Raw genomic sequence first — 18,636 nt, forward strand, 5'->3', positions numbered from 1 at the left:
GTGAAAGAAGTTTTATATTTAATGTGTCTAGCCCATGTTTCCTTTTGTAAAGTTATTTCCTTTGGAATCCCAATTTTTTTGATTATGCACTCCTATCTGTCAAAATATTTTGACCATGCTTCTTTGACATGTATTTATTTTTAAATTATATATACATCCATTGCTGCATATTATATACATTATGGAACATAAACAAAATGGACATTTAAAAGTATGAAACAATGATCAATGAAATATTTTAAAATAATTTTATTAGCTATGAAAACTTTTTTTATTTTACTAAATTCTTCAAATTTTTTATGAAAGCAATGTGATAACATTTGAAATCCTTAGTTTAATACTAGGTGATGCAATACTTCAAAATCAGGTTCTGAGTTTAGTATATAATAAAGTAGCATAAAAAGAAACCCCCTAAAGATAGATCCAAATAGAAGAAAGAAGTATATCATTGGATGTGTTTGCTAATCATAATATTCATTTTCCATTCTCATATAACTCATTATATAAAAGTTTTTCTTGAAATTTGGCTAGTGAATTTCTACTTTTCCTGATATCTATCTTTCCTAATAGCCTGATAGCCTGATAGCTGGTGGAGGCAGATGTGTAATGATCTCTGGAACTCAGGTCTTAGATATGGAACTTGGTAAGTAGGTGCTACAGATAGACTAATGGAAAGATTCCCAGGTATGACTGAACTCCTAATGATGGATGACTTCTTCATTGCTTCCAACTTTTTCAGTAGATTTGGAGGCAAGGGATAGAGGGAGCCTTCGGAGCAGGGAGGGATCTGAGGGATTCTGTTATTGACTGAACATCAAGTCCACTGAAAGCAGTGGCTGCCACCTTTCCTATATTGGTAGCTATTGATCTTTGCTCCTGTGGTCTTGCCTTCTCTTTGTTACAGTTTCATCTGGGACAGGCATAAGGCTTCTTGTTTCACCTAGGGGTGGAATAATGGAAGTGGGAGTAGGAAGAATAAGAGTCGCTGGCTATTCATTGACTATTCACTCTTACACCTATCTGGGTAGGACTGCATATGGTTGAACATTAAGTGCCTGGGCACATGTATTGGAAAGAAGAAACTGTTGTGTTGCTCTCCTCAGTTCTGATTCTCCATTCCCACACTCTAATGGATTGTCTTGTACAATCGCTGAAGTGTGTGAAATTCACGTTGGCTGCCATAGGTAAAAATTGCTGGGTTTGGAGTAAAGAGAAACCTGGGTTTGAATAATTTAACCTCTTCAGTCTCAGTTTCCCAATTAGTTAAACAGGAAGAATGAGATGAGCACTAGTTATCTCAGAAGATTTTGATGAGAAAAGCATTTTGCAAAACTAGAGCTCTATGGAAACATGTACTATTATTATTGTTACTATTGTTTTCTCTGACAAAGAGGATGATCTTTGCACTGCAAATGACAGAACAAAATGACTATTGGGGAATTGATAATCAAGATAAGTAAAGTGATAGGAAAAGAATACCTAACTGTTTTTTTTATAAATTACAGTCATCTGACCGAGATGAACTACATCCTTAGGTAGGAAAAGAACTGGCATATGTGATAACTGAGCCATTGTCAGAGATATTTGAAAAGCCATATAAAATGGAATTGGAGAAAGGTAAATGCCTTGATGAGAGAAAGTACTGTATCAGCTTGGAAAGCCCTTCATAACCCAGCCTCTTGCTTCCTTCCACTTTCTACAAGAAGTCTTTCCTGATCATCCCTAATGCTAGTGCCTTCCCTTTGAGATTACTTCCAATTCATTCTATATCTGATTTGTACAGTTGTTTGCATGCTGTCTCCTCATCTGACTGTGAGCTCCACTCACTTGTTTTTGTTTTGTTTCATTTTACTTCGTATCCCCAATACAGAAAATCTGAGGATCTTCCCTTCCCAGATTGGTTCTTTTGTGAAAGCAAAAAAAGTCATCTTTTACTTCAATTCTTACCTAGCCTTTAACTACTGAATTGGCCTGGTATCACACAACCTGGGAAAAACCTTATCTTAAAAAGGTCAAGATCTCCCATTGATTCAGGGGCCATTGCCTTAGTCATCCTGACCTATGTTTTGCCACTGGACCCCCAACAACTTTGCAGGAGAGAGAAGGGCTGATGATTTTGCATAGCTCTGCCTCACTTCAATTCAATTCCCTTGCAAATCAAAACATCACACTTATGACATCATTGGTCCTCTTCCAGAAGGAAGGACGAACAACAATCTGTGAGTAGTAGTAGCTACCCCACTGGGGAACCAACTGGTCAGCTCCTGTTGGGCAATGTTGCTATTTCCTCCTCTTCCCCTTTCTCTTCTCCCCCCATCTGTCCACATGGAGAGTCATATCCTCACCTATGGGTGCTCTGCCCAAAAGAATACAAATTTTGATGGCTTGGGGTTTGGGAGCTAGATTTCTTTCTTCTCTACTTCTTTATTATATTGCTCTTGTTTAAATTGGGACAATTAACTCTTTTGTCTGATGTAATTTTTACTTATAATTTCTTGAACTATAGCTCTGAAAAACCAAGCTTTGATAAAACCCATTGGGATTCAAATGAAGCTGCATGACTATGCTTTTAAACCCAAATCACTCTAGCTCTCACTGATTGGCCAATAACAGGTCCCTCACTTGCTCATTGTTTAGGTACTGATGGTCAGAGTGAGTGTAAATAACAATTATTTCTGTTCTGACCAGAAACTCTGAGGGTCTTCCTCTCCCAGAATGACTCTTTTTTGAAGGCAAACTAAGTCATCTTTTACTTTACTTCTTATGTTGCCTTTAACTACTGAATTGGTATTTGCCTCAGTCAAACTGAGACCTGGGAAAGACCTTAACATAAAAAAGCCAATGATCCTGGAACGCATTACCATCCTGAGGTCATTGGTCCTCTTTAAGAAAGAAAAACAAACAGCAACAACATGGCTTCATCAAAAATAGGTGAGGAGACATTAATGAATTTCCTTTTTTTTCTTTTTTAATAGGATTACTAAATTATAAGATGAGGGAAAGACTATGAGTATAGTTCACCTAGATTTTACCAAAGCATCTAATAAAAGTATATTATACACTATTCTGGCAGGGAAGATGGGGAGCTGTGCAGTAGTTGGAAATATTATTAGATGGATTCAGAACTGGTTAAGCAGTCAGATTCAAAGAATAGTTGTTAATGGTTTGATGTCAACATGGAAGGAGATATCTGGCTTAGATTTATACTGTATAATGCTTATCAATGATTTGGATAAAGGAATAAGATACTATGTTCATGAAATCTGAAGATAACATAAACTGGGAGTGATAGAAGTTGAGGATACAAAAAGATTTCAATAAACAAAGATCCAAACAAACATTGGGCTAATGTAATAAGATGACATTTAATAGAGATAAATGTAAATTGTGGTATTTGTATGGAAAAAAAATCAACTTCTGCAGCACAACCTACAGGAGGTAACAATTGTTTTAAAAATGATCTGAATTTTTTAGTGGATGGTAAGCTCAGCAGCCAAAATAGCTACAATGTTCTAAGGCTGCATTAAGGGGCATAACTTCAAGGAATAGGGAGGTGATTAATTTCTACTCTCCCCTCATCAGACCTCATCTCTGGAGTATTAGGTTTTTTGGTTCTAAGTGCCACAGTGTCAGAATGATGCTGATAAGCTAGAAAATGTCAACAAATGGTTGTCCAAGATGACATGAGACTTGAATCCATTTCACATGATCAGCTGTCAATTGACACACCTTTTTCCAGAAACAAAGGTAAGATTTATTTAATCATAGAGTAAGAAATGAAAAAGAAAGAGGGTGGAAAGCATGGAAGGTGACAGTATCTATGAGGCAAAGTGACCTAGATAGACAGCTAAATAAGTTCAAAGCATGATCTAGTGGTCTAGGACATCCTTGCTAGTAAGTTTAGGTAATTTTGCAAGCATATAGTCACCAATTCACCAGAACCAGGGTGGAAATTACAAAGTTGAATAGATTAAATTACCAAAAACTAGATGCATGGATTTTAGAAATTCTGGATAGAGGGCTCTAGTCCAGTTGAGGAGCATGAAGGAGAAGCTTAACAGCAGTGGCAATGCAAATTCAAAAAGTATTAATAGTTGAATGCAACTAGGAAATATCCCTAACTCCTCCTTTATGCATTAGCCCCTGAGAATTAACTATAGAAAATAATCTGTATTAAAACTCTGATGTACTGTAATGGTAAGGGAATTTGAAGATCTTTCCTGCTCCTTAATAGGCCCCTGTGACCTGTTTTGAGCTTTGGACCAGCCCACAGCTGGAGTCACATGAAGCCCATGGGGAGGAGTTTGCTGAATGGTTGGAACAGGAAGGATGGAGCAGGAAGAGAGAATGAGGTGGAGCTGAGAGAGTATGAAATAGAGTTGAAAGAGAGAGGACGCAGAGTAGAGCAGCTAGTGTGAGTGAGAGAGGTGGTAATTTTGCCTGGGGGAGTTTGTTTATGGGGAGGCCTGACAGAGGGAAGGTTTGGGGCTAGCCACGCTCCCTTTATTGGTAATGTGTACAAACTTTGTTGTTTCCATGGTGGAATTGGCTTTCTGGTATCTGAATAAATATTATGGTTTAGTCTTTGAAGAAGAGAATTTTTATTTTGTGAATTTACCTTAGAAATGCACATGCATATCATATCCATAGCAACTGCTGTGGATATTGCATTGGTGTTACAAGTACTTATATCTAAGAATAGGAACTGGACTAGTGACTAGATTTGTGATTTTATCAGCATAGGGGAGGTCCAGGTAAGGTTACCTCCTCTACTAAAGCAGGGTGGCATCTTCTCTGCAACTTATAGTCATATAGTTTCCTAAAGCACTGAGTATGTTACTTGTCCAATGTCTCAGAGTCAGAATGTTTCAGGGGAGATAACTGAACCCAAATCTTCTTAACTTCAAGGATGGCTCTTCCTTTTCTAAGTCATGCTGCCTTTATGTACAGAATAAGACTTATCAAAAAGTCAACATAAAAAAGATATTATGAAAGTCTAAGATTCTTTCAACTGCAAAAGAAATAATAGAGATTTCTTCCCAAAAAAGGTGCATCTTCATCCTCACAATATGGATCATTTTGAAATCAGTAAATTTTTTATGTGAATCATCAGATCATAGATTTAAACTTGGAAAGTACCTAAGGAGCCCATGAAGTTCAATCTCCTCATTTTACAAATGAGGAAATGGGCAAATGAAGCATAAAGAGGTTAAGAGAATTGCCCTGAATCATGAAGCAGCTAGATATCAGAAACAGGCTTCTCACTAAAATCTTCCTGATTCCAAGTAAAGCATTTTATCTGCTATGTTTCCTATTCCCTAGTGAAGAAACACCCTTACTTAGGTCAAAGTGTCCACACTTTAAGTTTCACACATCTCAAATGTAAAATATAGATTTTTTTTTAACTAGAAGGAATGTATAATTCATGAATAATTTGTGTAATCATTCTAAAGGAACACACTTTTCCAGATCTTTCTCCTCTCTGTTAAAAAGAGAAAATTCCATTTCCTTTGTGTGAAATGGTCTACTCAATGACACATCATTAAGTTCACAGGGAGTTTAGTTCCTCAGTCACAGAGATGAGGTGTATTTTTTTCTACAATGGAGGGCTTAATTATCATTATTTTAAGCTGTGATTAAGTTTAAAATAAAATTGCTAGACGCTTCTGTTGTGCAATTAAAAGCAAAGGTCTCCTTTCCCCTGCCATTATTTTTGCCTTCAAATAAAATCCTGCAGATCTAAGAGCTCCTGTTCTTGGCTTAAGTTTATTAAGCCCTGATATGATTCCTTGAGGGTTGAAGATCCTTGTGTTAAACTGCTTACCAAAGGTTTACAAATTGTCCTGACTCTCAAAGGATGATTTTTTTTTCCTGCCCAGCTAGTTCCTCTCCTGCTGTCTCTTAAATCAGAGACTACTGAGATAAAACTGATTAGAAAATAGATTCAAGGCTCTTCAACTCCCAACTTCAAAACGACTAGAAAGGCAAACTGTGGACAGCTCTGACAGAGCCCTTCCCCTCTCCACTTTATTAAAAACAACTTCAAGAAGTGAAAGGCATCTTATAGAAGCTGCTTAAATTGCGTGTTTTTTTTTTTTCTCTGCATCTGAAGATGATCTCAACGCTTCAAACACAACACTGACACACTTGGATTCTGGACTGAACTACTCTGGATGGGGCCAGTTGTTGACACACCTGCAAAGTGACTTCTTGTATATCAGATATGCAACTCCTGGTAACAACAAACTTCATCAAGGAAATAAATACAAGACAAAAATACTGCTATCTAAAGGAGACGAGAAAACTGAAAAATCAATCCTAGCCTTCAACTTATCTAGTAACAGTAAACTTTGAAAACCTTTTCGACATTTGTGTTTCCTTTATGTAATTCACTGAGTCAATGAAGTCACTTTATGTACATTTAAGATTCAGAAATCAAGGCAGTTTCCTGTTATTTGGTATTATTTTCCTTCCTTAGTTTTCATGGCAGCAGAGAAAATGTATGTTGGACTATAAAGTACAAGCATTTTCCAACTTACAAAGGGTTAGTTTTCAGAAATTTTGAAGTGAATTGTTTGGAACAGAAGCTGTGGTTAATCTAGTTTCCTATTTAACCCATGTTGTACCTGAAATACAATACTCAGTCCTGTGGAAATTAATTATCAGGGCTGAATACAATTAAGGGAAAATGCACTCAGAATTTTGCTTTCAGGTGACAGTAATATATTTCCCCTGCAGTCTTGGCAAAAGAAGGAAGATTCCCCTAATTCCCTGCAAACTCCTTTTCACAAGTCAGACACCAGAAATGAGAGCCTTGAGACTTCTACCATTTTGTTTCTTCATGAAGAATTCAAGGTCCTGGGCCAGAACACATAAGAAAGAGGCAGAGAGTAGGGAAAAGGAAAGCAGGTGGACAATTGTGAAAGAGTTATTAGGGACCATTGAGAGAACACTAAGATCAACTTTTCTATGGTTTATTAAATTCGACTCAGGCAAATTGGCTAGGGTGCTATAAGATTAAGTGATGTATCCAGAATTATACCAATAGTAATCACCAAAAGTAAGTTTTGAACTCAGGTATTCTTGACATCAAGACTGCCCCTCTATCGCTAGATCAAACAGTCTCTCATATTAATCATAGAATCTTAAAATTATAGATTAGGAAAGAATCTTAGATTCTTATATCTATATCTAAGATTCTTAATCTTAGAATTATATGGTTACACCTAAACTAAGAGTTGATAGGCAAATCATAGAGATCATAGGATTTAAAGATGGAATGTAATCCAAACTTTCTCATTTTACAGAGGAGATGCAGAAGCATCAAATGGCATGGGCATGGCCAATATTTTGCAAGTATTATACAACAAAGCTAAAAAATGAATATAGATCTCCTGGATCCATATATAGTGCTCAGTACTTTACACTATGCTGACTTTTACACTTAGTGGTTATATGATCCTGATCAAGTTATTTCATTTCTCTGAATCTCAGTTTCTTCATCTTTACATTTTTTTTTAGAAAAGAGAAAGAAATATATTATAAACTTAAACCACTAAGTAGAAAAGTCAGAATTTGAACTCAACTCTCATTACTAGGAGACAGCATAGTGTAAAGGACAATTTTCTTTAACGATTTCTTGTATTATTGTATCGATTCTTTTTTTGATCATAGCTTTCACGTAGTCTGATTATTCTTAGGTTTTCTTGATCTGTTCTACAGATTAGTTGCTTTTCTGATAAGATATTTCACATTCTCTTCAAATTCTTCCTTCATTATACTTAGTTTTATTATTTCATGATCTCTTATAACTTCACTAGCTTGCCTAATTCTAATTTTCAGAGTCATTTTTTCTTTAAGATTCTGGATCTACTTTTCTAGTTGGTTGACTTTCTTTTTTGTATTCTTTCTCCATTGTCTGATCATTTTTTTTAACTTGTAGCAGCTTGTTTTTTGTAATCCTATCTAGTTCTGGAGGGTGGGGGTTGTTGCCTCTGGCCTCAGATTCTCCTTCAGTTTTCCCCTTTAGCTTGGAACTAAAATTAAGAATTCTGCCCTCCTGTAAGTGCCAATAGGCAATAGCATTCTGCCCCACTGCTTTTGCCTCCGTGCATGTACTGGTTCCTTCTTGTCCAGCCCTGAATCTTGGCAACCCAGCTGGGGCTGGCATCTCTTATCAGCAAAGGCTCTCTCAATCTTCCCCAGATCAGACACCAAGCTCCCCACCCTGTCCAGGAGGTAAAAGCTCCTGTGATTGGGGCTGAGGCCAAATCCCAACCCATCTAGCCCCAGGGCTTCCACTTATTATTTCTATGGAACTAATTTGGAGGTCTTTGCTCTTCACAGACACCAAATCTGAGCTATCCCTTCCAGGGTCCTTCTACTTCCAGATTTGACAAACCACGTTTATTCAAGCAATAAGCATTTACTAAGTGCCTAATGTGTGCCATTATCATGAGGCACTATGGTGAAGGTTTGCCATATTATGCCATAAAAATGTAATGGGGCATGTAAGAACCAAGGTATTACAAACTCTACAGAGATAGTGGTGTTTGAGATTTACCAAGGATAGTCTAAATGAAAGTCTTGTGAGAGAGATAAGTTGTAAAAAGGTTTAAAATGGAAGAACTAAAGATATGAGGAGGAGGGAAGAGAAAGACATGAAGGAGGAAGGAGAATATGGATTGAGAACTAAGGGGGTTCTGCTGAGATATGGCTTTTTTTTTTGACATGTTAAATTTAATTTCAAAGTATTTGAATTCAAGTACAGAAATTAAACAACAATTATATATTCATTCATGCCTCATTCTTCTGAAGAAAAAGTTGTAAACATTAGTGCAAAAATTTCTTCTTACAGATTAAAATCCTGGGAAATATTTTACTTCTGAGTTTAGCAGTGGGTTTCCACATGGTCGCATGAGATCAAACAATATCTTCTGGGCATTGAGACTTCAGTGTTCATCAAACATGCAAGCCACAAACATACTTTTAACTGCTCCTTAGATTATGATGGTCTGATGAGTTCATCACAGAAGCAGGGATCAAGGATGGTGGAGACAACCAGACTTTTCCCCATCCTAAAGGATTTTGCGTGGGAAAATTTGTGGTTTAAGTGTTTGCTGTTTGATTTTTGTGATTCATTATTTATTTTGCATTCTGTCTTAAACAATTGTCCTTTATTGTGATGTTATATGTTGAATGTAGGTGCTGGTTCAGTGGAATTTCTAATGGTAAGATTCAGTGGAAATGGGGAATTATGAACTGTGGTTTTGAGTAGCTGATAGACACAGATGTTTTTCAAGAAAATAGAGGAACTAGAGATATTTGACTGGAAGAGAAATGAATGAAGAGGAGAAATTAGAACTGAGTGATAGGATGATAGACTCACACATGGAAGGGAACTTAGAGGTCACTGAATCCAATGACCTCACTTTAAAAAGAAGAAATTGAGGCATGGAAAGATTAAGTGATTTGCTCATGTCTATTGGGATCCAAAAGCAGTATTTAAGCCCAGGTCTTCCAGACTCCATATTCAATGCCGCATCTAGAATACTATTCTGCCTCTGTTGTTCTGGTTGACTCCAGAAGACAGAATTAGGGACAATGGAGAAAAGTTGCAAAGAGACATATTTTGGCTACAGGTGAGAAAATATTTCTTCACAATTAACACTATTCCAATGTGAAATGGGCTCCCTTGGAATATAATGAATCTCTCTTTAAAAGAAACTTCTACAGAAAACCAGATGATCATTCATTTAGCATATTTTAGAGGAAATACTTGCCAATCAATGCATGGATTAGAATGAATGATATCTGAGGTCACTTGACATTCTGTGATTCTCTGTTGATAGAGTCACTGTCACTTCTTTAGCAATAAATGGGGAAAGGAAGTAGTGCTGCTGGGAAAGGGGCCTTTCCTCTACATTCCAACTATTTATATTAAGATAGGATTGTCTGGCCCATGGGCTGCATATGGACAATATTTCCAAGGTAGCCCAAATCAGATAAAAATGTAGTTCCTATCCAATTTTAATGTGTTGATATATTATAAAAAAGAAATATATGTATGCTTTTCTAAGTCAATATGCAGTCCACAGGAATCTTCATGTACAGATTAATAGCCACAGTTTCTTTTTGTCTTCAACACAACTGATGTGTGAGAACTGTTTAAGTCAAATTTATGTAAATTGGAAGATTTCATATAAAAAAGTCAATTCCACAAGCCATGTGAGGAACTGTTTCATTACTTTATAGATATAACTCTTACATGTATCTTGGTTTATACTTAGTATATGTCTGACTTAGATTCACTCAACTACATGGAAATGAGCCTTCTCAGGGGGGTTAGAATGTACTCTGTTATAAAGCAGCAATTACATTTCACATTAACAAGTTTTCCCAGACTTCATATGATAGAGCAACCTTTTGAAGAACTGTAGGTAATATTCAACCACATTTGCATAAAACAAAATAAGTAAATATTGGATTTTACAAGCTACATTTTCAATATTCACTTACTTATTGCATTGAGTGTATGATTGGGTCCACCAGATACTCCTTTTTGAGGATGATACTCTACTGATTTTATCAAGCCCTAGAACACTAAGGTCTTCCTCAGTAAGATACCTGTAATGAGATTGGTTTAAGAATGAAAAATGCCTATTGTCCAGACTATTGCATACAATTGGCTAACCATCAGTGTCTGTGTATATGTGTTTGTATATGTGTACATATGTATCTGTATGGGAATGTAAAGGCATATGTATATGAGTGTAATATATATATATGTGTGTGTGTGTGTGTGTGTGTGTGTGTACATATACACATATATACAGGTGTATATATATATGTATATAAAGCCCATATGCATAGCATTCATGCATATATATAATATATATGCAGGTATGTACATAACAGGCAATGTAATGGGCAGAAAACTGAGCCCAGAAATGACAGAGCAAATAGGCTGGTCTGCACATGGAATTTGCACAGAGATCTTTAAAATATTAAACTTTTCCTTGTTACAAAACAAAACAAAAAAATTGCTTGATACAGATATTCTCCTCGTGAGGATTGTAATTCTTCAAACACCACAATTTCTGAAGAATCAAAGTTTCAGATAACTGAGAGGAAGGAAGAGATGTTTTTAAGGTACAAATAAGCCACAAGATGTTTGGTTTTTATTTTATTTTTTAATTCAACAGGTGTTTATTCTTCTTCCTACCATCATATGATTTTTTAGAAAAACAAGAAAAACTCATTTAACAAGGTTGCATGGTCAAGAAAAAAATTAATTTCCACATTGTCCATGTTCAAAAAAGCATATTTCCTTTTTCATCTCTAATGCCTTACTTCTCTGTCAGGAGGTGGGGTTGAATGGATTATTATTAGTACTCTGGTTAATTATTCCATTGATCAAAGCTCAATGTTTCCAGTTTTGAACTACCTATAATAAGAGACATAAAGCTGATTATCCAGGAAAAGCATAATAGAAACAGAAATACCTTTGTCATGTAAAATAGAATACAGTAGATGGCTGGATAGAGCACTTCCCTGTAATCCACGAGATGTAAAAAGATCTTGAAGAAGGCTTCCAGCAGGTCAGAAAGATACTCCATAGATGATCTGTTGGGAAAGAGGAACAAAAATAGCACAAGAGAAGACTTAGCTGGGCTATAATCTATATCAGTGGAGAGAATATCCATATAAGTGCAATCAAAAGTCCCTTGAAGCATTAAAAAATTCCATTCAGCACCAACACATATAACCACTGTGCATCCACTACTTCCACTAAAGTACATTAACTTCCCTACCTCACCTCTAGAAATAAGACATCCCTCTGGTCTCATCTTGGCATAAGGAAATTCCACCAAGGCACTGAATATCTCAAGCTAACAGTTCCACAATGTTAAAACCATTTTGTCATAGTAAAGTTCTCCATTGATATAATGCATTTATTATTAACAATAACAGAGTAGGTATATTATCCATAATTATAACAATGATGGAATAATAAGAATGATGATGGAAAGACTAACACAGAGAAGACTGTAATCTGCTTTGGTAGAAGGAGTACTTACATTGATAAAAAAGTATGAATCTTTCCAAGTATCAAAGTATAAGAATAATGGGATACCATCTTTATAATAAGGATAAAACTTACATAATTTTCTTTTCAGACTGTTATTTAACATTATACTTGCCTGACTTCTGAAATCTCTATATCATCATCTTAATTTACCTAGAATATTAGGTGATAGTCATATAACCTCATAAGCTACAAAATCTGATTAGGGCTAATATAGATGTGACAGAAGGGTGTTCTCCTCTCATTTCTCCTTATTGTATAGTATTGGCACATATAATTCTCCAGCATGAATGACATTTTCCAAAACATTTCTACATGCTTTATGAAAATATTAATTCATCAATAACTGTTATAAACACATTCTTACATCTTCATATCATCAGACACATAGCAAAAGTCACAGCTTAACCCAACAAGCTAAGATACATTTACTTCTTATATTCTGGACAAAAAAAAAGTTTACATTTCTGTACTTCTTGTGTGATATCTCAAAATTGATAATGATTTTTAGATAGAAATATAGCAAAGTGATAGAGACCTCCTTTGTGGCATATAGTGGTGTAATAATAACTTCACCAAAAATGGTTTGATTTTGGAGGACAATTCCATAGAAGTTTTTCAGTTCCTTCAAGGTATTATGTTTTCATCCCAGGAATACTTCATCTTTTTTTCTAAGATTTGGCTGTGCATTGCTAGTATCTATAGCACTTGAAGGTTTCTAAAACACTTTACAAATACTATCTCATTTGATCCTCACAATGCCAAATATTATCCCTATTTTCCAGATAAGGAAATTGAGGCAGACAAGTTGTGACTTGGCTAGGGTCACACAGCTAGTAAGTGTAGGTAGGATTTGAACTCAGCTTCTCTTGATTCCTGATCCAGCACCTCAGGAACTGTGTCACCTTGTGCTTACATATTGAATTCTTTCCAGTTTGTGGAAATATCAAATCCAGGAATTTCCTATTAGTGGGGGAAAAGATGAGCAATTTGGATACTAAAATTAACTGACATTTGTTATGTTGCTGTAAGACTTTATGGTGTTTTTAGCTTTATATACACTGACTCATTCTAGTCTCTTAAAAATCCTGTGAGCTAAGTAGTACAGGTGTTATGTCTATTTTAGACGAAGAAACTGATGCTGAGATAACTTAAAGGACTTGATCATCAGGCAAGATTTGAACTCAGATCTCTCAACTTTAAGTACAACTCTCTGTTTCTGTGCTCAATTTCTGAATTATTCTCCCTTTTTACCACCTCCTCTTAATATGTCTGGCTTCCTTCAAGTCTCAGATCAATTGCCCCTTCTGTAGGAGACCCTTTCTGGACCCAGTTTTTTGAACCTCCTTCTCTAAGATTCTATTTCTTCTTTTCTGCATGTAACATGGGTATATAACTATTTCCATGTTGTTTCTTATTTTATGAACTCCTTGAAGACAAGAACTGCTTAAGTGTATTTCTTGTTCTTTCAATCCCCATTGAATAACAAAGTGCTTGACATATTATTAGTCATACTGCCTCACAATAGGAGATGTGGTCATGAAGCAGAAGTAAGGTCAAATCCAAGCTCAACAAAGTCTGAGAGAGCTTTGTTGTTTGTTGTTCAGTCATGTCAGACTCTTCTTGATCCCATATGGGTTTTTCTTGGCAAAGATACTGGATTGGTTTTGTCATTTCCTTCTCCAGTTCATTTTACAGATAAGTAACTGAGGCAAATAGGGTTAAGTGACTTGCCAGAGTCACACAGCTAGTAAGTATCTGAGGCCAAATTTGAACTCACAAAGATGAGTCTTCTTGACTCTGGGTCCAGCAAATTCTTTTATTTATTGGTTTATCTTCATTTCAATTAGTTCATCATTCCAACTGGTTGGGATCACTTTGAATCTCAGTTCCGTCTTTCAATGCAATAGTTAAACTAATTCAGTTTTTGTGCTATCCTCGCATTCATCTATTTTTTAATAGATGTGATTAGTATTTGTGATGGAGAAGATATAGAGAGAACTACACCAACCTCTCATTTAGAGTGCTGGCCTGGGCCATGGGTCTGGGATTCATTCATAGGAATGCTGCATCAATATCTATACAAGTCATGGAATATGAACGTTGTGAGTTATTTTTCAGGTCTAGTCATCTGGCCTCTTTCCATCACCATCACCACCACTCCACCAGACAAGTACTGAAATTAATCCTGCTGCCACCAACAGATTGGAATTCCACAAACTTTGATTTCCAGATTTTTCACAAACATGGAAGAAGGATAGGAGCCATTTGGAAGTTTGGAAATCAAGATGAATTTTATAGAAGAATATTTTTTTAATTATATGGATTCACAGAAGTGTGGAGTATTAGAGAATGTTCTAGGTAGAATAGTTTCTGGTAAGATCAATACTGAAAACTGATAACTTCTAGGAGAAGGACATCAATAAGGCAAAGATTCCTAATGGGAAGTCTTACTTTGTCTCATCTTCAGCATAGATCCTTTGAGCATAGATCCAAATTGCTGTCCAGAATGGTTGGATCAGTTCACAACTAAACGAATATTGACTTAGTGTTCCAATTTTCCCACACCTTCTCCAACATTTATCGTTTTCCTTTTTTGTCATGTTAGCCAATCTGATAACTGTGAAGTGGTACTTCAGAGTTGTTTTAATTTGTATTTCTCTAATCAATAGCTATTTTGAGCATTTTTTCATATGACTATAGATAGCCTTAATTTCTTCATCTGAAAACTGCCTGTTCATATCCTTTGATGAATTGACATGTTTCTATCTGTACTTAAAGTAAATCACCTTAGCAACTATGGAATATGGATTAGAGTTGTGGAGAAGTCCTCTAATTCAAAGCTTAGCACTCTTTCCACTGTTCCAAATCTATGCCATTTTTGTGTAACTTATAATTATCACTATTACCCTATTTTAATTAATTATTTTTTAGTTTTCAACATTCACATCCACAAGATTTTGAGTTAAAAATTCTCTCCCCATCTCTCCCCTCTGCCCACCCCAAGACAATATGTATTCCAATTACCCGTTCCCCTAATCTGTCCTCCTTTTTATCACACCCCTCCTTTCTCTCATCCCCTTCCCATCTATTTTCTTGTAGGGCAAGATAGATTTCTATACCCCATTGCCTGTATGTCTTATTTCCAAGTTGCATGTAAAAACATATTTTAACATTTGTTTTTCAGACTTTCAGTTCAAGCATTTCTTCCTTTCTCCCTCCCCTCCCATTCCCAAGGAGAAGGCAAGCAATTTGATATAGATTATAAATGTGTAGTCATGCAAAACTCTTCCATAACAGTCATGATGTGAAAGACTAACCATATTTCCCTCCATTCTACCCTGCCCTCTTTTATTGTATTCTCTCTTTTGACCCTGTCCCTCCTCAAAAGTGTTTACTTCTAATTACCCCTCCTCCCATTTGCCTTCCCTCTTATCATCCCCCCAACCCCTCACTTATCTACTTCTCCCCTGCTTTCCTGTAGCATAAGATGGATATTCGTACCAAATTGAGTGTGCATTTTATTCCCTCCTTAAACCAAATCTGATAAGAGTAAAGTCCACTCATTCCCTTTCACCTCCCTGCTCTTCCCCTTCATTGAAAAAGCTTTTTCTTCCCTATTTAACAGGAGAGATAATTAACCCCCAATCTATTTCTCCCTTTCTCCTCCCAATATATCCCTCTCTCACCCCTTAATTTTATTTTTAGATATCATCCCTTCATATTCAGCTCACCCTGTGCCCTCTGTCTATATGTATGTAATACCTCCAACTACCCTAACACTGAGAAAAGTGTTGAGTTACAAATATGATCTTTCCATGTAGGAATGTAAACAGTTCAACTTTAGTAAGTCCTCTTTCCTGCTTACTTTTTCATACTTCTCTTGATTCTTGAGTTTTAAAGTCAAATTTACTATTTGTTCTGGTCTTTTCATCGAGAATCCCTGAAAGTCCACTATTTCATTGAATGGCCATTTTTTCACCTAAAGTATTATACTCAGTTTTGCTGAATAGGTGATTCTTGGTTTTAATCCAAACTCCTTTGACCTCTGAAAAACCATGTTCCAAGCCCTTCGATCCTTTACTATAGAAGTTACTAAATCCTGTGTTATCCTGATTGTATTTCCACAATCTTTGAATTGTTTTTTCCATGCTGCACTGCACTCTGCTCCCAGCCCAGTGTGATAAGATGCTTCCCTTACGCTGTCTTTGACTGAAGATTTGCTTCATGCAGTCATTCCGTGGGTTCTGCAGCTCCAGAATTTGTTTAGGATCATTTTCTACAGGTATTTGAGTAGGCTTGTGGGGAGAGCACTAGCAAATCTCTGCTTCTACTCCTTCTTCTTGGCTCCACTCCTCACTTTTATATTATTGCTAAAATAATTTGCATTAATGATTCACAGAATCACATGACCTCAGATTTGAAAGAAACCTCAGTGATCATGTAGTCCATCTCCCAAGGAACATGAATTCCTTCTATGACATCATCAAAATGTGGTCATCCTTCAACTCACAGACTCTTGATGAGGGAAAATCCATTACCTGCAGAGGCAGCCCATAAAACTTTTGAAGAAGACTAATTTTTGGCAAAGTTTGTTTTTATTTTTTTCCATAAATCTCTTCTAAGTGTCCATCAGTTGTTCCAAGTCTTTCCTGTGGTGGCAAAACAAAATAGTTCTACTCAACAACCTTTCAAATATTTGATTACTACCATTATGTAAATACCATGTCTCCTCTTCTCCATGCAGAACAACTCTAGTTCTTTCAACCACTCTTCACATGTCATCATTTCTATCTTTTCACCATTCTAGTCACCCTCTCTATGGACTTTCCTCTTTGCTTATATCCTTCCTAAAATGTGATGCTTACAAGTAAGTATAGTACTCCATGTACTCCATCTAAATAAATAGAGTGTAACAGACCTATCATCTCCTTTGTTTAAGATATGATGCTTTTCCTAAGAAGATGACTTTTTGAGTTACATACCGTATTATTGATTAAAAATAATATCTAAAATATAATGCTTGCAAAGAGTTTTACATTTGATTTCCCACATACTACAGTTATTTTGACACCCACCTGCCATATACATACATGCTATTTTTTTCACACACATGCTATTGATAAAGATAATGAAACTGCAGCTCAGAGAAGTTATATGAATTTTCTGTGGTCCCAAATTTAGTAAATATGATAAATGGGATTTGAATCAAAGTCTGCATTGATTCAATATCCAGAGGTTTTAATAATGTACCTCACTATCTCACATATCTCACATCCACTCAAACACCCAGATCTAATTTACATGTTCATATATCAAGGAAGGAAATACTCATTTCTATGTATAAACTGCTTTGTCATTTCAACAAAACATTTACATTACCCATCTCACTTAATCACAGATATGAACCCTCAAACCAAGAGAAGCTCATGTCACATAATCAGTTAGTGGTGAAGAAGAGACTTGAACCCAAATTTTTTCCTCTAAATCTAGTGCCCTTTATAATCAATCAAAATTAAGCATTTATTAAGTACTTACTATACACTAGGACCTCTTGAAAGTGATGAAGATATAAATACAAAGAATAAAATAGTCCTTACTTTCAATAAAATAATAATGAATACAAACATTTATATAAGGCTTTACATTCACAAAGGGTTTTTAAACTTCTATCTCATTTTATCTTCACCACAATCATGGAAGGTATTATTATCCCCATTTTACAGATGAAGAAGCTGAGGCAAACAAAGTTTAAGTGACTTGTTCATGGTCACGCAGCTACTAAGTATCTGAGGGGGCATTTGAATTCAGGTCTTCTTGACTGTCTAATGTTCTATCCACGGTACCATTTAACAGCCTCTAATTTTTCATAATGCTAACTTATCAAATAGGATAATCCATGCAAACCAGTGGAGAGCTAAAAATAGGAGACCTAAAACATTAACCTGGGAATATAGCAGACATTCAAGTGTATTTGTTTTTGTTACTATTACTATTTAGTCATTTTTCAATCATAACTAACTCTTTGTGACCCCTTTTGGAGTTTTCTTCACAAAGGTACGAAAGTGGTTTACCATTTCCTTCTCCAGTTCATTCTACAGATAAGGTGAACAGGGTTAAGTGACTTGCCCAGGGTCACACAGCTAGTAAGTTCCTGAGACAAGATTTGAACTCAAGAAGATGAGTCTTTCTAATTCCAGGCCTGGCATTCTATCCACTATGCCACCTAGCTGCCCTTTCGAGTGGATTTATCAATCATTTATTAAGTAACTACCATGCGCTCTGTGCTGAAGAAAACATAAGACAAAAAATGAAAGAGTGTTTGTCCTCAAGAAGCTTACATTACACTAGATGAAAATAAAATTCCCTTGAATTCCCATATGTATTTTCTGAGAGATAAATAATTTTTTTGGACACAAATAATTCTAGTTTCAGGACTCCTTTAGCTTAAGGGAAATCATAATAGCAAGTCATATAGTGGGAAAAGTATCATTAACTTGTTTGTAACTAAATTGGCATGGCAACTAGAAAGCAAACTTCATAGTTAG

At 35.9% G+C, this 18,636-nt stretch overlaps 1 long non-coding RNA gene across 2 annotated transcripts in view; it reads right to left on the bottom strand.

Annotated features, from left to right (window-relative positions):
* Nucleotides 1-11,204: 11,204 nt before the first annotated feature.
* Nucleotides 11,205-18,636, bottom strand: part of LOC140505866 (uncharacterized) — a 46,480-nt gene continuing 39,048 nt past the window's right edge. For both annotated transcript variants that reach the window (XR_011967687.1, XR_011967685.1), the window contains exons 5-6: nucleotides 16,630-16,740; nucleotides 11,205-11,625 (exon numbers count right to left, since the gene is read on the bottom strand). This is a non-coding gene — a long non-coding RNA (uncharacterized lncRNA). The remainder of the gene's footprint in view (nucleotides 11,626-16,629; nucleotides 16,741-18,636) is intronic.

This window comes from Notamacropus eugenii, chromosome 1 (assembly GCF_028372415.1).
Source record: "Notamacropus eugenii isolate mMacEug1 chromosome 1, mMacEug1.pri_v2, whole genome shotgun sequence".
Taxonomy (NCBI): Eukaryota; Metazoa; Chordata; class Mammalia; order Diprotodontia; family Macropodidae; genus Notamacropus; species Notamacropus eugenii.